At 39.1% G+C, this 13,334-nt stretch overlaps 1 pseudogene; it reads right to left on the bottom strand.

The window, feature by feature from the left end:
- LOC122797834 overlaps positions 1–13,334 on the bottom strand; it is a 293,822-nt pseudogene that overhangs the window by 141,729 nt on the left and 138,759 nt on the right.

Here is a 13,334-nt window from a genome sequence, read left to right as displayed (position 1 = left end):
GCACAAACAAAAATGCAGTGAAGCTTATTACAAGTTTTTTGTCATTGAGCAAGTAAAAATGGATGGAAGGGGTGGTCTATGGGAAGAAACCATAGAATATAAAGAGTTATGGTGGCAGATCACCCTCCAAGCAAACAAATTTCCTGGACTCGACCACATTTCAATTGCCCCTGTGCTTAAATTAAGGGCGGCAAAATTGTAACAATGGTTTGAAACAGAAGAAAATGTTTGGTTTGATTTTTGCAATATGTACATAGTTTCATAGTTTCATAGTTTAGTACTAGGCTATCTGCCCTGGTGCATTTATAAGCCTAGCCATAGTGATGTGGCTTTCGCCACCCCTTGTAGTGATACTAAAGTGTACAGAATAGATTTAGAATACTGTGCCTCTGTCTAGTAGTGACAGATTGAAGACCCCTTTACTTAATAGAATTAGTTTACTGTGCCTCTGTCTAGTAGTGACACAGGGATGACCCCCGGGGTAAACCTACGATCTCCCATCCACTCGTCAAGATTTCAATTGAAGAGAGTCAGTGAGGGGCTCTGCCTAACATGAACTGGGTTTCTGTTCCAGAGTGTGGGAAGCCTCTGAGTTATGAATCTGTCCCTCCAGCATGTCCTATTCATATTTGTGCTGAGGTTTAAATCTTTAGCTCTCGTGGTTCTGATGGATTTGAATTTTTTGAGGTGGAGCATGTCCATCAATTCCTGATTGGACATGGCCTTGTACGTCAGGCACAGATCACCTCTGAGCAGGTGGTATGCTACTGAATAGAGCTGGAGTTTCTTTAGTCTAGCAGCATATGACATATGTTGGAGACCCTTGATCCTCTTGGTGAGGTACTTCTGGGGTCTCTCCAGCTGTTGTAAGTGCCGGGTGAGGTACATACCAAATGGGGCATTGTACCCAATCATGGGCCTGATAAGGGAGGAGTATAGGGGTACAATGACCTCCTTTGATCTGGATGTGAAACCCTTCATGATAAGGTGGGCAAGGTAGAAAGTCTTTCTAACCACTTTGGCAATGTGGGTGTCAAATGAGAGGTCACTATCGACTTGGGTCCCCAGGTCTCTGATTACTTTTTCCATACTCAGTGGTTTACTGTCTATGTGATAATTTGTGGGTACTTTGTTTTTCCCAAAGGGGATGACTATACATTTCTTGGCATTCAGTTTTAGGCCATGATTCCGGCACCAGTTGTCCGTTTCAGTGAGGCCTTTCTGTAGGATGTGTGTGTCAGCTGGTGTATCGACTATGGCGCCTAGTTTGCAGTCATCTGTGAACTTTGTCAGCTACAACCCTCCCATGTTTGCTTTCACATCTGAGAAGTAAATGCCGAACAAGAGGGGTCCTAGGACAGAGCCCTGTGGGACACCACTTGTGACTGGCTTTGAGTCTGACATGGCTCCCGCAATTTTGACTTTATGGGTTCTGTTCTTTAGCCAGTTTGCGACCCATCTTGTGACATATGGATTTACATTTAAGCTGTTGAGCTTGTCTATGATGCCTGAGTGGGGTATCGTGTCGAAGGCCTTAGCCAAGACCAGGTAGGCTGTGTGGACTGCTTTGCCCTCATCAATGGCTCTAGTGACTGTTTCAAAAAAGTCAACCAGGTTCAAAAGGCAGGATCTGCCCTTCACAAAGCCGAACTGGGTGGGATCAAGTGTCTGTAGGTCTCCAATGTCGCTGTTTATGAATTCCATAATGATTCTTTCCATAGCTTTGCAGACCAGGCTGGTTAAGCTTATGGGGCGGTAGTTCCCAGGGTCTGTAGAGGTGCCTCCTTTGTGGAGTGGGACCACTGTTGCTGTACGCCAGTGTTCAGGTACATATCCTGCAGTAAGGCTAAGGTTAAATAGCATTTTTATATGCGGGTTTAGCTCCTCTTGGAGTTCACATAGCACGCAACCGGGGATACCATCAGGTCCCATTGATGCTGTGTTTTTTGCTTTACTGAGGGTGGCTCTCACCTGGACATCTGAGATGACAGGGAGGTTACATTCAGCTGGGACAAGTATTTCTTCTTTTGGGGTTGAGAGAGGGGAGAAATTTGCACTGAACCTGTCTGCCAGAATGTTGGCAATATCTGTGGGTTCAGTGAATTTTTTGTCGTTGTGTACTAACTCTGAGCATATCTGAGGGTTTTCGCCCATGTTTCTAACATAACTGAAGAAGGCCTTGTGGTTATCTTTAGTGTCCTTGGCGATTTTTCTCTCAAAGTTGGCCTTGGATGTTTTATGAGAGAACATAGCTTTTTACTAGTGCTGATCAGAGATGCCTTCCCTTTATGGGATTTTGCTCTGTCTTGCAGTAGCTTCCTTCTTTTGTTATACAATTTGTTTATGGCTGGGGTCCACCAGACAGGATGTTTTCCCTTGTTGGAGAGGGTCTTGGTTTTATTTGGGATTGCATGATCCATGTATTCTTGGAGATGTCCGTAGAAAGCATTTGTGAAGGATTCAGCATTGTGGGTTGTGGTTTCCACTGGCCCAGTGGGCTTAAAGGATACCATCTCAGTCTTAAGAAGTGTAAAGTCGGCTTTTGAGAAGTTTGTCACTGTAGTCTTTTGTGCTGGGGGTGGAGGTGGGATATGTATATCCAGGGTGATTAGTTTGTGGTCAGATCTCACTAGTGAAGGGTATTCTTCAGGTGTGGAGCATTTTGTCCCCATGTTAGTGATGATCAGGTCCAGTATATTATCTCCCCTTGTGGGAGAGGTGACTAGCTGTTCCATTGCATTTGAGTTTATGAATTCCAGGAACCTTTGGGCTAGGGTGTTAGGGCTAGAATAGTGCACCCAGTCTATGTTAGGGTAGTTGAAGTCTCCCAATATGATGGTATTTGGTGAGACATTCATATCCTCCAATGTCTTCAGGAAGGCTGAATGGGGTTCTTGAGATTGGGAGAGTGGTCTGTAACATGTAAACCAGTTGTATAGCAGTTTTGCCTATGGTTAGTTGCACCTGGATGGTCTCCGATGCTTCATGTGTTGCCACTAACCTGGAGGTGTGGGTATCCTTGATGAATATGGACACTCCCCCTCCTATTGTGGTTCGGCCCGGGTTTTGGGGCTGAAAAGCATGATACGAGGTAAAGCCTGGTAGTGCTGGGGTGCTCTCAGGAGCCTTGAACCAGGTTTCAGTTACTGCAAAGACATCGATGTTCTCCATACTGAGGAGTGCTTCGAGAGCCTGCATCTTGAGATTTAGACTTCTGGCATTGAGCAGCATTACCCTTAATTTTTTTCCATTTTTGTTTTCTAAGGAGGTGGGTTTGTCTTTTGAGCCTTGCCTAAAAAAGGCACTATGGGGGTGGCAAGAGCCTTAGCCAATATCCGGAAGCCCAGTGGTGACAGGTGCAAGCCATCCCTTGCGAAGCAGCGTGGCTTGTCCAGCATGTCATCCGAAGCAGACAGACATTGGATCCCCCTAGAATGACACCAGTAATTGAGCCAATTATTAAAGCTGATCATCTTGTCTTTGTATTGTGGCATCATTCTTGGTGAGGGCAAGATATTGCTCAGGGTCAGGGTCATACCAGCCTGGACTACATAATCAGAGAGCTCCTCTATGTCTCTTTTCATGTAGTCCAGGGAGGTACATCTCAGGTCATTCACGCCAGCATGGACAATGACGGAGTCATATTTGTACGTGCTTTTAAGTGACCTGAGTGCATGTGTTATGTGGCGGATCCTAGCCCCCGATAGGCAGCTCACCGTTACCTTCTCCTTGTTCAGCCTGATAAGCGGAACGTCATTGTCTGACTATAGAGTCACCTATCACTAGTGTATCAGGCATAGTGTTTGGCCTTAAGGGCTGTGATTGTTCGACACACCTATTTATTGAAGTATGTGTTGCATGTGTTATGTTTTGAGGTGGTGGATTTTTGGGTGTCTGCTTTGGGAGCCTCTGTTTTTTTGGTAAGTTTTTTTATTAGAGCCTCCGAGTATGTCTTTGTGTTATTATGTGTTTGGTTTGCAGCTGGGGTAGGTCTATGTGTAACTGGGTTTGTTGTGTGTGTGGTTACCTTCTCCTCCTGTCTGGTCTTGCCAGTCCTGAGTTGAAAGAGTTCAGCCTCCAGTTTGGCTATATAGTTGCATCTCTCACATATATTTGTGTTTGTTGGGAGGAGGAGAGGGTTGTCTGTGTACATGAGACAATTATAGCATTGTCTAAAGATTCCCAGATTAACCAGCTGAACAGGAGACGATGCTAGTAATCTACCACTCGACATGCTAGAATATTATAAGAGAGTGCTGTGTCTTTAAGGGAAGTGGGTATTCACAGGGGTGGTAGGTGGATGTAGTGCTTACTTTAGTTTGTGAGTGCTTACTTAGAAGAGAAGTTTTGAGAACAAGTTCTAGGCTTATAATATAGCGAGTAGACTGGTTATTCTAAGAGTAGAGCTTTCTAAGAGAAAATTTGAAGAGCAGACTTGGCGGAGCCAGAAAAAGTTTAACTTTGTTTAACCGGCACTCAGATTTTAAACAGGGAACTTCAAATGACTTTTTAACTTTTATAATAACTTTTATATTATGTATTTATATGTGTATTCATCCAAAAACATTTTAGAAATGTTATGATGGAAATAGTTTTAAGCAATTTTAGTATGATTATATTTATTTGTATACAGATGTTGATGCCAATTCAGGATGCAATTTTATTTTCAGAGTTCAGAGTGTTATTAATAGAATGGACATTAGAGGGAGCTTTAAGACCATTTTTATTATTTTACATGCAATCCTTTTAAATAAGTCTTAAATGTTTTAAAGTACATGATTTTATATGATTTTATATTAATTTATGAAGGATTTAACATAAAACATGAATCTTTAGACAGAAGTATTTAGGTAACATGGTTTTTAATGGTGGTATATGTACTTCTCATTCAGAGAAGGTTGTATATGCACACAGTCACTTTATATTTATTGCATTCTGTATTAATTGCTAATTAACAGTCTTATTTTATTGGGTAATTAACTCAATTTACCAAGCAGAGGGAGAATAAAAGGAATGTAGTGCTTACTTTAGTTTGAGAGTGCTTACTTAGAAGAGAAGTTTTGAGAACAAGTGCTAGGCTTATAATATGGTTGGGAGGGTGGCCTAATGGGTAAGGTGTTTGCCTTACAAACACAAGGTGCAAGGTTTGAGTCTCACAAGGGATAATTGGCTAGGCTTACAATGGCCCGCAAGGGCAGTTAGCTTAGTACTAATCTATGAATCAATGAATGGTTCACAAGTCTGTCCACATCTGATGAAGTAACTTGCAAACGAAAACGTAGGAGACGTTAATGCCTGGAGTGTATGTGTTTTTTGTTCATTTTCATTAAAGCTGTGTTTTCAAAGAAAACTGCTGATATTCGATCCTTGGTGGTACCTGTGGATTCTGTTTGAAGTGAACTTTGGTGCCTTGGTGAATATTTTACATTTGTCTGATAAAGCACCCAAAGCTTATTCAATAGTTTGAAAAAAACTGCTCTGGGGCAAAATGGCAATCAAAAATGCAGACTCCAATATAAATGTATAATAAACCTTTTGTATCAACCCAGTTATCAAGATTTTTTTAAACAAATATATCCTGGGATTCAGTAATGCCTACATTAAGTGTACAACATTCTGAGTGAACAGACAATACATGCATAACTTACACCTTCTCCCCCTTAATTTTAGTTTTCCTACTGACTTTCTTGCAGCCTTGTACAATGAGGGGGATTCATAAAGGTTACTACAGAGTGTAGACTACATGTACACTTAGTGTAACCTTTCTGAGTGACGAGAAAGCACAAAAACTGTGGTAGGGATGTTCTTGAATACAGACCATGTACACTAAGCAAAGACATTACTGTCTGATTAACAGAGGGAGTTTATTCCACTGACATATCATGGAATGTGGTAGAGACTTTGCTCTTCCAATGTTTAATGAGTAATTACACCTCATAGGTTCATAGGTTCATAGTTAGGTACTAGGCTATCGGCCTGAGGGCCTACGTAAGCCTAGCCAACAAGATTCCCTGGCTTACGCCACCCAAGAAAGTTATTGGTATTATAATAGTCCTAGTAATTTGAATAGAATCTGTAAGCTCAGTGTTTAGTAATAATCGGAGTTCATCATTCCTTAATGCCCGATAAGCTAGACACAACTTTCCTCACATTAACTTATAACGTATGGAAAAAGAGACCTATAACTTCCAAACTAGCTTGATGTGGAAGATTTTACAACCCAGAAATCATTGCAGATTTCCCCTGTATTTCTTCTAAAATTAATAAATCCCCTTTGGTATATGCACAAAAAGTCATATTATATTCAATAATAGATCAAACATATGCAATAAATAATTTTTTAAAATAATTCTGTATTTCTTCAAACAAAGTTCTTAAAAATGAATGCTGCAATTTTGAATGTTTTGGTTTTAATTACTGGGACAAAACACCCAAAGATGTGGCAATTTTGTCTACCCATCCCATACAGCCTGTCTTGTGCTGTTACTTATTTCATGACTTGCCTTTCTCATATAATTAAATACACTTAACATAACTTGCAGTACCAATAATGGATTGTTATAAATCCTTGAAGACTTAAAGACACTTGATCTTAGCCAAAAGGCAGAGAAACTACTAAATATAAGACTTGTCCTTACCTGCTTGTGTTCAATAGAATAACCATTACCCTTACCTGCCATGGTTGGTAATGCATACTGTTTGCACAGGTCCCATTCTGGAATGGTCCACCTGGAGCAATGCATGACTGGAGGCTATGAAAGGCATATGCCATGATGTAAACAGCAGTGTATGCACTGTATGTGTATCGGAACTCCTCTTCATCGTAGATGGGTTTACCTAGTCCTGTCAATGTTTCCTTCCCTGTACATGCCACTAAATCTTTATCTAATAAATATTTGCTGGTATTGGCAGACCACTTGCAGCTGAAAACTCTTTCCCAAAATATTTTCATAAAGATATCATTTGGGAAAAGAGATGGCTGGATGTTATACAGATAATCTTTAAATCCAGGAATTTTCCACCGGTGGGGATAAAGTGACACTGTGCCATTCAGTAGCTTCTGTAATATGTATTTTGGGAAAACAGGGGTTACAGGCCAGCTGATTGAACCAAGCCAGACAATCTGGGAGACATTTTGCAGATAAAACTCTTCCATGAGGCTCATAATGGGCCCAAGTGCGGCATATATCAAAACCACTTTGACAGATGTTTTCCGGATCTGCTCAACTATCTGAAGAACCTTACTTCTTGGGTTCTGTGCAAAGATTGTCTCTGTGAAAGCAATGCAAAATCCCCTTCTGGAAAGTTCTTCCTTTACCTTCTGTGCACCCAGTACTCCATAGTCCTTATCCGAGGCCAGTATTCCAATCCATTTCCATTGGAAGTGAATGACCAGATGTGCAATGGCCACAGCTGCAAAGGAATCACTGGGAAGAGTGTGAAAAAAGGAAGGGAACAGGAGTCTGTCATTCAGGATGGCAGGTGTTGCTGCATATCCAATCTAATTGGAAGTAAAGAGAACAGAAACAGTTGGTCTGTATTGTGGATGTCAGTGTTTAATATTTTGGCCAAAAAAAGTTCATTAATGACTTAAATTTCATAAAGATTGCTATCATTTACAGTAATGCAATGCATGTGTGTGTGTGTGTGTGTGTGTGTGTGTGTGTGTGTGTGTGTGTGTATGTGTGTGTGTGTGTGTGTGTGTGTGTGTGTGTGTGTGTGTGTGTGTGTGTGTGTGTGTGTGTGTGTGTGTGTGTGTGTGTGTGTGTGTGTGTGTGTGTTTGCGTGTGTTTGCGTGTGTGTGTGTGTGTGTGTGTGTGTGTGTGTGTGTGTGTGTGTGTGTGTGCGTGTGTGTGTCTGTATGTGTATGGACAGTGGAAGGTTTGTCATTTAGTTTGGTCTTTTTAATGACATAAAAAAGAGCTTATCAAATTCTACAATGTTAGGATAAAACAATATGGTCCACATCATGCATAATGAATGACTTGACGCGGTGCAGTAAACCTTCCCATTGTTTGCAAGGCAGAAAGCATCTAGTAACTATAAGAAGAACTAACTAAGGCTGTTTTTTTCATTAAGTTATGCATTATTTTCATATATTGTGAGACAAAATTAAGTTGGGAGACTAAGAGATAGTTATCAGTGACTAAACAGGTAATACAGAAACCATTGCTGTTGACTGATTAGAATGCTGTGGGTTAGTTTAGAGGCTTTTTGTTATGCTCCATTAACATACTGCTTCCAATAGTTGAATGTTTGGATCTTTCAGCCTCCATTTACTTACAGTCTGACAATTAGTAAATCACTTAACTAGACAGTGCTTTGGAGGAACTAGGAAGCTGGATGGAGCTCCTTGATGCTCTCCTAATCCACATGCCTGATACGTACTTACAAACATTCTTAGAAGCTCCATTACTTTGTTGATTTTGGTAGTTTCATTATTTCTTCTCAGATGCTTTTCACATTAATAACTCTTTCTTACTTTGCACAAACGGTACTGACACAGTTGAATAGTAGCCTGTACAAGACAAGTATAGCAAGTTGACTTGATATTAGATAGCATTTATCTGGAATGTACTATTCTTTTTTCTATTCTAAATAAATAAAAACTACATTATGAATCACCCATGACCATCCTGCAGTCTCTAGTGTTTTATAAAGTATGAAAAAGGCACAGCCCCACTCATTCACCCCGGAAGAGAAGACTTTGGACAGTGATTAGTTTTAGTGGTGGATCCTTTAGTTTTAAGAAGTGGATAGGTTGAGTATGAAAGAGTTCAGGAGTAATGACGAGATGGCCCATGACAAGTGAGTATATAGGGGGAATGTTGTTTGGTGGGGTTTGAAGGAAGGTAATGGAGGGTGTAGTGGTAAGTGGTGAAGTGGGAAAGTATCATCAAGAGTGATAACACTAGGAAAGTTAGAAGCATAGTTGTCTGGGAGAATGTTTAGGTGAAATGTATGATATAAGTGCTAGACTAGGGCAACATGGATGTTAGTTATTACAAGAAGTATATTCTTGTGGGAGATATGGTAGATAGATGGATATGTTAGAGTATGTCTAGTAACATACTGCATCTCTAGCTGGTCTGGAGAGAAAAAGAGATTTTACAGGACCAGAATAAAGGAGAGCTGATATTTTTCCTGGTGTTTTCAGTGTGGCTTTGAAATTTAAGTGACTGGTCTAACTATAAACCTGGGTATTTAAAGAATATGGTTGTTTCTGTTGGGAAACCATTGAGATCCATGGTATTTCGGCATACGCAAACACACACACGCACACACACACACACACACACATATATATATATATATATATATATATATATATATGTATATATATATATATATATATATATATATATACACATATATATAGGTCTACTTCATATGACCTAAATTTCATTTGACTGAAATTCATTTGATTGAGACCAAAACACTGAAAGTTCAAAAGACACTGAAACTCATAACACTGACACATTAAAGTAAAAGGTATATGCTCTTTTCCCCACTGTAGTGCAATCCTGGAGTTAGTATATATATATATATATATATATATATATATATATATATATATATATGGGAGCGCTACAGAATCCTGAAAGCTCAAAATCCTGAAGCCCAAAATCCTGAGACCAAAATCCCGAAAGTTCAAAATCCTGAAAACTCAAAATACTGAAAACACAAAATCCTGAAAACACACAGGATACTTATTCCAGCACAAGTACATGCAAAAAGAAATAAAACACAAACTATATTACTGTTTTGCAAGTATAAGCAGAGGGGCAAGCCCCCTGCACCCCCCACGTGGGGGGCTGCGGCCCCCACACCCGCTACTACTTATATATATCAACTCCAAGATTGCACTTAGTGTGGTGAAGTGCAATCTCGGAGTTGATATATTTAAGTAGCAGGGGGTGCAGGGGGGCTTGCCCCCCTGCATATAATTGAAGAGTAATATGTTTCTGTATGTACTTGTAGTGGAATATAACAAGTGTTTGTATCCTGTGTGTTTTCAGGATTTTAAGTTTTCAGTATTTTGAATTTTCAGGATTTTGAAATTTCGGGATTTTGGTCTCAGGATTTTGGTCTTCAGGATTTTGGGCTTTCAGGATTCTGTAGCGCTTCCATATCTATATCTATATATATATATATATATATATATATATATATATATATATATATATAGTTAGGGGGTGTGGGGGGCACATATACATATACATTATGCATTTTAAACGATACACGTGGATATTTATAACTGCAATGAATAACTCTTTGCAGAAAACAATATTTACCTAAACTATGTGGGGGGCTGTGCCCCCCCCTTAACTATATATACTAACTCCAGGATTGCACTACAGTGGGGAAAAGGGCATATACCTTTTACTTTAATGTGTCAGTGTTATGAGTTTCAGTGTCTTTTGAACTTTCAGTGTTTCTCAATCAAATGAATTTCAGTGAAATGAAATTTAGGTCATATGAAGTAGACCCAAACATATATATATATATATATATATATATATATATATATATATATATATATATATATATATATATATATATATATATATATATATATATATATATATATATATATATATATATATGAGGTTCTAAACATAATACTTTGCTTTTCTTTTGGAGAGGTTTTGGATTAGTTTATGGTTGTTTAGTAAAGAATTAAAGCAGTGAAGGGCAGACTGAGGTGGATATGAATAGCTGAATAAGCGGAAGTGGATTGAAGGACAACCATGTCATTTGCATAAAGCGTGATAGGAAGGTTAGGGAGGTTGGAGGGCAGGTCAGTAATAATGATTGAAAACAACAGTGGGGTAAGCATGGATCCCTTTGGCACTCTTCTGGTAAGAGGTGCTGGGGTTGATAGGGATGAGCCTAACGTTACTCATGCTATGGGGGTAGTAAATGTGAAGAAATATTTTTACACAGGAAGCATGTTGAATAAGTGGAAGAACTGGTTAATTAACATCTGCACTATATTTAATATGCATGTGAAATGACAGCTTAACCAAGTGGTCCTTATTTGCACTAATGGTCTGTGTTCCACTGAATCATTATTGTGGCACCCAAACTACTTTTGTTAGTAAATACATGGTTTCATTCTGCAGGTTTGCACTTAGTTGGCCTGTAGAGCTTGTACAATGTAAGTTAAAGGTGCTGAAGTGCTGTTTAGTATTATGTATATGCAGTTAAGGAGGGACGGGTTACAGACAGACATTAAAATAGTACCTCAACAAATATACTGCTACCACCTCAGTTATATCTACTCCCTTTCATGAAGAGTTCTTCAGGTATTTGTAAAACCTTTTCTGTTAGTAACAAACTAGTGACCCCTTCCTATGAATGCACAACAAAACATTTAATACCATTTAGTATTACGAACTGTTTTGCATTCAGTTACAAATATTAATAAGATGACTTTCACATCATGGTCACCATTTCTAACTCATTGGTTTAATATTCAAGAAATGAACAATGCAGCAGTCAGTCTGGCAACTTAAGAAACATGAACTGAAAGATGTAATGAATGTCCCGTCTAGGCAATGCAATGTTTTTATTTATTTATTTATTTATTTATTTATTTTTAATCAATGAAGTGAATGGCATTTCCAGATCTTTGTGTGCAATAAGCTTTATATTTTATAAAAGGGATCTACATCACAGCTCAAAACTCAGATTTCATTCTGTATTAGATATAAACATAAATATTCAAATTATAAATACTTAAATAATGAAAAATGGCTTTTAAAAAACACTGTGCTTAATTTTCTTACATGAATATCTACAGGAACTAGAATTATTTAGTATTAAAGCCAATAACATTTTCATAGGTGATCTAAACTATCCAACAATAGTCTGGGAAACCTACACCACCACTACTGCACAAGCACAGAGATTCCTGGACTTTGTCAATACAAATAACCTGGAGCAATTAGTCAGAGTACCCACTAGAGAGGAATAAGAACTTAGATATTCTGATTATTAATATGGGGACATCTTGTACCTTGCATATCTTCATCACTTGGTAAGTCTGACCATAAAGCAGTCTCCTTTGAAATAAAACTGAAACCAGAGATCTCTTCCTCTTTCTTTAACACAAACTACTAGTCCTAAGGGATCCATTGGCAAGCTTCCCAGTTAACTCCATTTAATACTCCCAAAAGTGCACCACCACACTGTACCAGCATGTGTACAGCTGCAGAGATGCAGCTGTACTCTGCAGGAATAAGAGCGGCGCAAACCCTAGAAACAACTCCACATGGGAGAACCATAATATCAGCAAGCTGTACAATAAAAGGAACAGAATTTTACCAAAAGTAAGAATAATAATTCCCAGAATGACAGAGCCCTCATCATTGAAATAAACAAGCAGCCCAGCAGCTTAATAAAATCCACCAAGCCAAGTTTGAAACTTAAACAGCTGCCCAAGCCAAAGACAAACACAAAGCCTTTTTAGTTATGTTCTCAGTCTTAGAAGCACAACAGCAATGCACTGAGCTGATTATAAATAGTTACCTACACTGAGGCTGAAGATATAGAGAACCTAATGGCTAATAAATTCAGTTCAAACTTTACCTCTCTCTCCTCCATCTGATCCACAAGATATACCCAAAACCTTATCACCTCTAGCTATCACAAAAGACCAAGTCTTAAAAGTGCTATTAAAAGCCAAAAATACTGCATTGATGTGTCCTGAGAATATCCCTGGGTGCATCTTAAATATCAAGAAACATGATTTAGCCACAACCCTAACAACACTTATTACACTAATTACATATTTTGTACCATGCAAGTCCTCATTAAGGATTTTGTACCAAGCAAGTGAAGACCAGCTACAGCCATTCCCCTGCATAAGGCAGGATCTTCCATAGACCCAAGCAATTACAGACCCATAAGTCTGCCCAGCCTCATATGCAAAGTCATGGAAAGAGTTATCATGAAACTATCAATAAGGACAAAGGGATCTCCAAACATAGACCCATTTCAGTTTGAATTTGTCACGGTCAGGCTGTGCTTACTAAACCCAGTGGACTTTTTTGAGATGGTCACCAAAGCAGTGGATGAAAGTAAAATGGTGCACACAGCTAACTCAGCCTGGCCAAAGGTTTTACACAATCCCCCACTCAGGCATCATAGAAAAATTAAATAAATTGGGAATAAACTATTTCACCTGCTAGATTGCCAACTGGCTCACAGATAGGATGCAAAAGATCAAAACAGAGGAGGCTACCTCCACAAAAAAAAAAAAACAGTCACCCATGGAGTCCACCAGGGTTCAGTGATGCAACCTCTACTGTTTGGCATTGACTTCTGTA

The sequence above is a fragment of the Protopterus annectens genome, chromosome 3.part1 (assembly GCF_019279795.1).
Source record: "Protopterus annectens isolate FY-2018-M chromosome 3.part1, PAN1.0, whole genome shotgun sequence".
Taxonomy (NCBI): Eukaryota; Metazoa; Chordata; order Ceratodontiformes; family Protopteridae; genus Protopterus; species Protopterus annectens.
Note: the sequence above shows the minus strand (reverse complement) of the source record. Positions and strands in the feature narration are given on the sequence as shown.